We start from the raw sequence: 10,479 nt of genomic DNA, 5'->3' as shown, positions 1-10,479 counted from the left end.
CTTGCAGATGCCCAATATTTTCAGGTAGAACTTCAAAGCCATTGCTCTACTGCTGTTGTTTGTGTCCAAGGTGCTGTATAAAGTACTCTGCATACATTTCTGGATATCACAGCCACAGTCCTGGTGGTGTCAAAGAGGCCAGTGGCTAAATATCTGAAGATTTCACAAACTCATCTTTTTGCCTCTTACATGTAATGATGTTGATACCCTGGAATTGTACTTACTGTATAATTCCTTGCATGAAAAGCTACAAAGAAATTGGTTTTGTTCCCCATTGCTCCAACTGCTGCAGCTCTCCAAAGACCTGAGAGACGGTAGAGTTTAAATGCTCAGAGAGATTTGAGTGTAGGTCTCCTGCAGGTGAATTCTCTAGCTGGGTCTGCTGCATTACTTATACTCTCTAACTTACTACTCCTGGCTCTCTGCTGCCGTCATGGGCATTAAACTGTGTTAAGTGCCTAAAACCTGAAGAAAGTTCACATCTGAGAACCTCAGCAGGGGGAAGAGTCAATCAGTGTCCAGCCAGGAGACAGGTGGCCTCCAGCCTGGGAGTGCTGATAGATACCCTTACTCACATTTCGTACCGTGTGTCATTTCCCTCCTTTGGTGGATATTATTCTCACAAGCTTATTTCATTGGGAGCTTCAAGGCAGCAGAAGCCCGTGTGCCTGTCGCAGGGTTACAGATTCCACCAAGCAGCAGGGTAATTAGGTTGAACGTTGCAACAATTTACTTTGAAGTCCATTACGTGGAGATAGCCTTGTTAGTTTATCTCTGAAGACTGGAGAATGGAATACAGGGATAATTATCAAGAATGGTAGAAAAGACAGCCCCAACAAATAATGTCAGGAAAATTAGGACGTCTCAAAATAAAGGAACTGACCTTGTAGTGTATAAATAATGACAAACAGTGGGACAAAGGTTGTGCTTTTATTTTGAGAAATGAGACAAAGGACCTGACAATACTCACAGCTAAATAGAAGCATAACATCGACAGCAACCCCAACTGTCAGAGGTCATTCTGGAGTCACATTTTACAAGTCACAGGCTTCGAGCCTTCTTTGGTAATATTTCTAGCAAATAAAACAAAACTGAACTTCCAAGATTTTTCACTAACCATAGCAGCTATTCATCATTCTAAATCTCTACCGGCATTTTCAGAGCTTTTCTGTCACAGTCACCGGAGTGGCAGGAAATTCCTGTATGGAGCTTGTCTTTTCACCCAGCAGTTCCAATTACTTCAGTCCTTGACTACCGCTTTGACAGCATCACTTCTGAGCCATCCAGCAGTGCGATAAAAATTAGGAAACAACAAAAACAATGTGTGGCTTTTGAATAGGCTGTTTTTTAAAAGGTGCTTGAATATGTGTCAGTTAATTACCATGCTCTGGTCATAAACCAGAGTGGATTCTGCCATTTGTATTTCTTTCATCTTAGTCAAGCATTTCTTCTCTGAGACCTGTCACAATAACTGATACAGTTTCCCTGTGTCTAAGTTGCGAGGCAGAGTTGGGTTTTTTTTTTTGTTGTGGGTTGGGGTTTTTTTGTGGGTTTTTCTTTTTTTTTTTTTTTAACTATTATTGGAATTACCCTATATTACCCTTTACTTTATAATGAACATAAATGGATTTTTTAAAATAACCAAGTATGGTCATAAATTCCTTGAGGTTTTCAAAGACAACACTCTTGCATTTTAAATGTGAACAACTTCAGGTACATGTATAAAACTATTTTTAATGTATAAAAAAATCTGAAGTAGAAAACAATATAATTTTCACTAGATGATATTGTTGCTGTTTCACCATACACTTGCCATTAATTAATAGCCTGTGTTCAAACAGCTTTGCTATTTGAAACAATTCTTTGGGAACAGTATTTGCAATAATAAAATTTACTAATGTACTTGTGTCCACTGGGCTTGTAAAGACCAGTTTCTAGGAGAGTCTGAATAAAACAATGACAATCCTGCTGAATTCTGTGAAGCCTTAGGAATGAGTTTCCCTTTGTTAAAAATCAAAATGTGTCAGAAATCTACTGACTCAGAATAAAATTGCAGGTTACAATTTCACCCTTGGGCTTAATCAAACATGTGGTGTAATATCAAATTTATTGTGTACTTTTGCTTTGAGCTTTGCTGACATTTCAATGCCATCAGCTGTAGAAATGTCGAAAAATGTGATTGTCTTTTTCTGCATTTGGATATGGTGCCACAGTTCACCTTGACTTTAACAAGTTTCATGATGTTGTCCATTTTTTAGGCTGATAGAGGCCATTTTGAAGATCATATTTGTGTATATAAAGAAGCTCATATCACTAAGGTTATTATAATGAAACACTACTATACTATGTTTCACATGTTACTATATCACTGATTTTAAAGTCCACAGTTCTGGATTACTATATTTATTAATTCAAAGATTATATGACAGAATATGATAAATACAAACATAATTTACTGGCTATTTTTTCCCTTTCATATATTTTATTGTTATATTTTAGACCCCAAAGCATTTATTTCAATCTGAATCAAACAAAGAAATAAGCCTGTATGAAATGTATGTGTTCAGTATCATATTGCAGATACATTTTGATTTTCAAGCAGATAAAAAGCTTTTAAGTGGCTAGGATAAATGTATTATATAAATCACACACGTGTATAATGTATATACATTGGTTAAGTGTATATGCATATAAAAAGGCATAAAATAAAGCAGAGGTTTGAAATCTTATTTGCTTTCTGGATTAGTTATGTTGTGAAAAACACTCATCTACGTTTCAAATTAGTTTTCTACATATTTCTTACGTTATTCAGGCTTCTCAATTTTGTGAAGAAATCTTAACAGCCCTTAGAAGAATGCCATCTTTCTTGAGTTTGATAAAGAAATAAAAAAGTAATTCTTACTCAACAATACCCTTTCTTCAGGTACCTCATATAGACTGGAAATGGATGTTCGCACACTGTTTTAAAAACGTGGACAGTGAGACATCGGAAGACTATATGGTTAGATCCACAGATCTAGGTCTCTGACTGCATCTCTATGTTGAAAACCCTCTCAGCTCACATGCTCATGTCTGGAGGCTGTAGCAACAACACTTTCTTATGTATGGCAAACCCTGCTTGTCCCAGCTGCCACAAGAACAGGGGACGTAGGGACAGCAACTCTTTACATTGGGCATATCTCTTGAGACCCTTTGCCATGAAACCATTTTCTCACCTGCCGTCTCATCAGGGTGGTGCTTATACCCTTTAACAGAAGTTTCCACCAGCTAAGTTACCTAGTATTTGTTTTCAAGTATGTCCAGACATGGTTGTCCCTATACTGTTGACCTAGTGGACAGCCACCCGCTGCCGTACCGCAATAGAAAAATGTGTTCAAGCACAGCGTTGATATAGAACTGATGCAAAATTTGCTTAACTTGCACAGGATCTTAGACCATAGCTGAGAAAACACAGCTCCCCTAAAAGCCAGTGCTGAAACTTCAACGCTGTGTTTTCTTCATATTTCTTTCCTGATGCCCTTTAGGAAATCAAGTTCTTTATTTTCTTTCTGTAACTATGAAGTCCATATGAAATGCTACTTATTCAGTGCCATGTGAATATCAGTGATTACCTTTTAACATAAGTGCAACTCCAAAGATTATTACACTCTGATTAGTGCTTGTTATTATTGTTTGTTTCTAGGCTCCTGTTTTTCTGTAGACCCTCATCTGCTGCCTACAGAGAATGCTGGGTAGCATATGAAACAGAAATGAGCTTTAAGTGACATTCACACCTCCTAATCTCAGCTATTTGCAATTATTTTATAATCTTACAAGAGCAGCATTAACGGCTGATTGAGACTACAAATGTTACAGGTAACAGCCACACGGATAAGTCATGGAGTGCCTACTGTTGCAGGTCTGGCTGGGATCCTTCAAATTGTAAGCCAAATGTTAAACATGCTCCAGGACTGACTAAATTCTGCACTGTTCTTTGACAGTCCTCCTAAATATGGAATGACTTTGCAGCAGTGAGCATCGAATGCTATCATGTTATCCAAACTTCTGTGTTCAAATTCTGTCTTACCTATTAAAATGAAACGAATTTACCATCCTGTCAGATACTGACCATACTGTAGCACCCCTTAATTTTCTTTAACCATTCTGTACAAAAATTGGTCATCATCTCTGTTCCATTTAATGTAATTTTTTTGCCAGTGTTATCCCAATTTTCTCTTTCTATTCATGTTACCTGTTGTATTCAGTTTAATATTCTGGGTTTTGCATGCAGTCTAATCTGTGGGGGTCAGAGACCACATACAGACTGTTCTAGGTTGGAGAATTTTCTTGACACTTGGACTGCAGGTTGGCTGCCATCAGGTGCTCGTGGAAGGCCCAGTACAATGGTTGCAGCTGCCCTCATTTATTTTTAATAGCCATGGGTTCTGCACCATTTATGACCCATCACTTGAGCAAGCAGCCCTGTACGGGGGCTCTGCCTGGGTCTTCAGCCCAGCAATACGCATGGGACATTGTCCAGCTGCTGCTGGCTGGAGCTGACGTGAAGGTCAGTTGCACTGGGTTATGCTGGTTTTTGGCTGCTGTCATTCTCTACTTTAGGGATGATCTAGAAAAATTTTAAATTCCAGGATGCTACCTTAAAAGCCTTGTACCATGATCTACCACTATTTCTTTACTATGGAGCAAGTCCTGTCCTAGGTACATCGAGATTTGATTTCATTTCCTCTACATTAACATAAAAGGTGTTCATGTAAATGTTATTGCAAGCAAAGCCAGAGCAGGTTTTAATTTTTTAATCTTGGTTTGCAATCAACACAGGAAGCTTAGAATGACGGAGTGGCCATAATGTATTTAATGTCAAAATTGTTGCCAGAAAAACAAAGCCAAAATCCCATTAATTTTGAAAAAGGAAACTACAGAAGAATGAAGAAACTTCTTAAAAAAGAAACTGGAAAGGATAGCCTTAATAAGAATTAAGGAAAAACTTGGAAAATATATTAAAAAATAATTCATTTTTGTTCAAACACCTGAAGAATAAGAAGCTTACAAGAAGGAAACAAGAGTTTGTAGAGACATTAGATAATCAAGATGTGCAAAAAAGATTTAGGGAAGATAAAGCTGAAACCACAAGCATTTTTTCTGTATCTGTGTTAACTGTGGAGAAACTTGGGGCCCACGTCTGAAGCCCTTGAAAAACAGACTCTGACATCAGAACATCTGTTTCAACAAAAGAATTCATGGGGAGAAGTTACAACATTAAAATTAAAAGATAGCATCAGGTATGAAATCAAGATCAAGATGAAAACAAGAAATGGAAGGTGCATACATGATGCTGATTTTTAAAGAAAGATTCTGAGAAGGATCAAGGAAACTACTTGTTCCCATTTGAACTGGGCAAATATGAACAGAATAGAAGAACAGAACTATAGACATAGGAATAAATATGAAATATTGTGTGAGGGGAAGCAGCATGGCTTTTGTAAAGCAAAGTCACATCTAAAATCTTGAGTACAGTTCATTGAAGGTGTCAGCAATCAAATAGACAAGAGTAATCCAGCTGCCAAAGTTATCTTGCAGTTCCAAAAGGCTTTTTACAATGTTCCTTGACATTTTTACAGTGTTCCTAGAAAACAGGCTATGCTGCCATTGAGTAAGAGGGAAGGTCTTTGAATGGATGAATAATTATTCAAAATGTAGAGAAAAAATAAGTTTATATAGTCAATTTTCTCGGTTGAGTAAGAGTAGAAATCTGAAAAAGTGTGTGCTAGACCTGTGCTATTCAACATAGGAGAAAATGAGGTGGAAAGGTGGATGAAAAGTTTGCTGGTATTACAAAGTTATTGAAGACAAGAAGGATGAGGACCATTTGAGAAGAGCTGTAGAACGTAACACCTGGTAATAACAAAGCACATGAAATGAAATGTAAATAAATGTTAAGTGATGTCCATGGGGGAAAATAACCTCAGATTTACTTATATATATGTATCCTAACTTAACATACACAACCTGTCACTCAGGCATGAGATCTGCAAGTTATAAATAGCAGATAACTGCAGAGAAACAATTCTATGAAAATGTCAGCTCAAAACAGAAAATGTCATTATGCCTCTCTGTAACTCCACAGTGTGCCCTCATCTTGAACACTATATACTTCTGGTTCACTTTTCTCCCCTCTCTTCCCAACTCAGAAAGACACAGAGAAGGCAACAAGGATGATCAAAAGTATGAGAGTTTCAATATGATTCTTAATTAAACATCTTAAGATTCCTCAGGCTAGAAAAAAAAAAAAAACCAAAAAAACCACCAAAACAAAAACAAGTGAAAAGAGATGTAACACCATTTTATAAAGTCATCAAGGTTATGGAGGTGTTAAACAGGGAATGATTGTGTACTGTCTCTTCTAGAGAGAAAAGGTAGTTATCAGATGAAATTAGAATATGGAAAGTTCAAAAAAACAATAAAAAAAACCCTATTCATGTAATTAAGTTGCTGCAGGACATTGGTGGTGTTAAAAGTTGATGGATGCTTGAAAAAGAATTGGAAGAAAAATCCATGAACTACCTAAGCTATTGAATTAGAAGAATTATCTGGTTCATCTAGTTCTGAACTGAAAATATATGTGGCATGCAAAAGTAGACTTGGGAATTATAATTGTTCTTGCATAGGCTGCTGTTGGCTAATGTCAGACACCAGATAATGAGCTACTTTGAACTTGGTCTTACCTGGTACAGAGATGAGTGGTTGGTCTATTATGTTCTCTACTTATTTTTTTATATTTCATTAAACAAACATTCCTCTTCTTATATATCCCTATAAACAGAATTAACAAGTGCTTAATTCTGCTGCATGTTGCATTTGGTATAGTTTTCTTTGTTGACAAGTTTATTCAAGTTATTAAGATATGCAAATGTACCTCCATTTTCATGCTATGGATGGACCACAGGACATTGTGACTGAAGATACAAAGAATAGTGTCATTTTTGTTTTGAGGTATTCATTGTAAACATATTATACTGCTATTAATAATTAGTTTTTGTTGTGCTAAGATGTTGCTTAAGGCTGCTCATGTTTGAGGAGGCAGTGATTTCTTTGTTTTAAGCAGTCCACTAGCCCCACAAATTAGAATTCAATAATCAAGTGGAACATGATATATGAGCTACACCTGCACAGCCAAGCTGATCATCCTCTGTTTTGCTTAAGGGTCAAATTTGTCTGATTATCAACTCTGCATATACATTAAGCTCCAACCTCGGCTAAAAGCACTTTTGGCAGAGAAGCCCAGGTGTGAATCAGAGAGAAGTTTATGCAAGGTTCAACACCTGACCTTGCTGGTCAAGACATGGAAGCAGCCTGCACCAGCTTGGGCTGAGGGCCACAGAGCATTTTCTACTGAGAAATGCCAAGAGAAGCCTGTCCCTGAGACCCCTTCCTTTCTGCCCTGACGTGTTCTCTTGAGGAGTGTCAAAGCAAGGAGCTTAAAGTCAACAGAGACAACTAGGCACGTTCTCCTGGGCAGCATGCTAGCAGCACTGTAACTGCCCTTTGCACTTCCACGATTGAGATCTGTTTTCCAGCACATTCCATATCTTACATGGCACTCGAATTAATCTTCAGAGTGCTGCTCCTATGCAGCAGGTAAATGTTGCTTTTAAATAAGAAACCCCAGCCACCCAACTTGTCAGAAGATGGGAGCCAGGCAGAGACAGGAAGAGATTTCTGAAATTGCCCTCTGGCTGGGCTCAGAATTCAGGAATTCATTTTGTTCCTGGTATTATGTTGAGGTCATCTTGCTCTTTGATGTAGCCTAGAAAATGAGATGAACTATTAAAATCTGGATACATTTCCCCATTCAATTAGAGACATTTACAAGTTCAGCTTTGCACGGAAAACATAGATGGCACTTCTCGTGATAAAACCGTAACCAGATTTTGTTTCTTGTACATTTTGGATTGTTGACCTGTGGTCTCTCTTTATCAATTTGGCTTGTGGTTTACATCGTTACATAATTGTTACACCTACTAAAATATCAGCCAAAGTAAAATTATATTTTGTTGGAGGTGAGATATAAACAAATGTTTGATCTTGCCCTGCGGTTTTTCTTAGGCCTTCTGCAGAGCTGAGTTACAATGTGCCGGCATTCATAAGATGAGATGCATTTTAGAATCTGTATTGTATTATTCATAAATATTTCAAGGTACCTGCCAATGCAGGTTAAGAGCTATCATGTCCCAGGGAGCTAAAAAGGCATCTCCTTTACACTCATTTTGTTCTGCACAATACAACTGGCTTCATGAGCAACTGGACATACGAATATTTTTTACAATGCCAGCTTTCACCGCTGCTTTCCCATCCTAGTTTGAAAGTCATCAACTAAACTAAGAAAAGAAAGCAAGGAATTCTTACAAACTTTGTTGCTCTATACCTAAAACCTAAGCCCCAAATATAAATTATTGAATACTTTGTTTTACGAACTTAAGCATTTGTTCACTGCATTTTCACTTTAAACAGATGCTGTAGATACAGATGTAGTCTTTTTGCATTTACATAGAGCTGGTGTTATTAAGAATATCCACATGAGAAAAGGTTACAAAGATGATCCCTGTAAGAAGGTGAATCAGATAGCATACATTGTAATATAGAGTACTTTTTGCGGTAGCTGACTGACACGTTTAGAAAAGCTGAAACTTTGATGAGAAGATCAACTACACAATATTCTCCCAGAATCTCCTCCAGAGTCTCAATGCAAACTAACATAAGGATGCAATGTATGTGTCAAGAGAAATAAACACACATTAAACTAGAGATCCATTTTCCTCAAACTAAGCTCTGAAAGCATATGCAACAAAATACTGGGAAAAGGTAGAAATGCCAACTTTACAGCAACAGTCACATTACAGATAAAGAAAAGCTTTTATATGAAGTTGTATCCACAGTCCCTAGCATAAAATATTAATAGTTCCAGCTATACCACTTTATAACTGAGGAGGAAGTGTTCCTAGGAGAGAATAATTTGCTTAAAAAATCCTACTTTTCAACAAGTATGTAGTATCTGTAATTAAAAAATTTTGTGTTGGCTAATACATAGGAACATTGGTGATATATATTTGACAATTGATTTTATGTGTGATCAGGATGTTAAGCTCTGATCACAGCTTAACATAAAGTAGCCTCATATAAAATTGCAAAGGACTGTTGTTGAGTTTATACACTGAAGCATTAAGTGATCTTATTTTTAATAACTTGATTAACCTAAACTGTTCTTCCTGTTTGGTTTTTTTTGTTGGTTTTCTTTTTTTTGTGTGTGTGTGTGTGTGTGAGGAGAACTCTAGTTAAACGTTGTATTCGTTTGTCCTCTTTTCTTAAAATAGCCTGGGAGGAACTGAATGGCATTGTACTTCCCCTCTCTATATGCTGGAGGTCAGGGATTTTTGTTTCGCATAGGGCACCTCTGCTTTACTCTGCCTCACCCCCCTACAATGTCCAGAAGAGGTGGCAAGCTGCTTTTGACAAGATGAACCTTGCTAGGTTCAATGTGCAAAGCGAGCTGGTTGTGGTCAGATGTGGGCAGCGAGTTGTCATTTAGCAAATAGTTCCCAACTAATGGATAAAGTATTTTTAAGCATGCTGGAATGGTTCCACAGCCAAGCTGTTATAAATGAATAGGTCTTTTGTTGTGAGCCTTGATCTCTTCCCTCCTTCCTCCCTTTCTCCCTCCCAACCCTCTTTGTCAGGATGAGTCAATATCCTTCTAATTGGGTGTCCTTTCTGGACTTTTTTCCCAGGTTTTAGGCATTAAGAAAGTTCAAATCCTTAAACACATAGCCCTGGTGCCCAGAAACCATTTTTTCCTTTAACAGATTTATTGCTTCAAGAGGTATTCATTTCAGAAGGCTCAACAGTATTGTTATGGGGTTTTTTGCTGCACACAGAAAATGTAAAAGGAACTCAGTTGTACTTCAGTGAAACGGCATTATCATCCCAAGAATGAACAAGCTGATTTGTTATGTCCTTAACAAGAAGCCAGTCAACTTCTAAATAGTGTTGTGGGATTGTTCTGAAACTGTGGCTCAGTATGCTTTCAGAGATAACTACCTTGCTATCTCAGTGGTTGCTCTTATTTTGTCATCGCATCCTTTCTGACTGACTGTGGAAAGCAAAAGCGGGTAAAGCCATCACTGTCAATAATACCACAGGTGAGACAGGCCAAACGTGAATGCTGATGGTTGGGCAAGACTGAAAATCTGGTAATGTTGCCTCCTAATAGAACCTCCTGACAGAGGTTCTCCTGTTCTCCTGCGGAAGACGACTGACAGGTGTATTTCCTGATTTTCCAAATTCTTGTCTTGAGACTTTAAACAAATAATTTGTTAAAATTATGCTAATTTGTAAAATAAAAAACAAAACAAACAACAACACCCTGCTTGGAATTCATTGGTACCTGCCATCCCAGGATCTCAGGTAAGTATAATCTTCCTGGGA

This window comes from Falco rusticolus, chromosome 5 (genome assembly GCF_015220075.1).
Source record: "Falco rusticolus isolate bFalRus1 chromosome 5, bFalRus1.pri, whole genome shotgun sequence".
In the NCBI taxonomy this organism is placed as follows: Eukaryota; Metazoa; Chordata; class Aves; order Falconiformes; family Falconidae; genus Falco; species Falco rusticolus.
The sequence above is the reverse complement of the archived record's forward strand: the minus strand, read 5'-3'. Positions refer to the sequence as shown.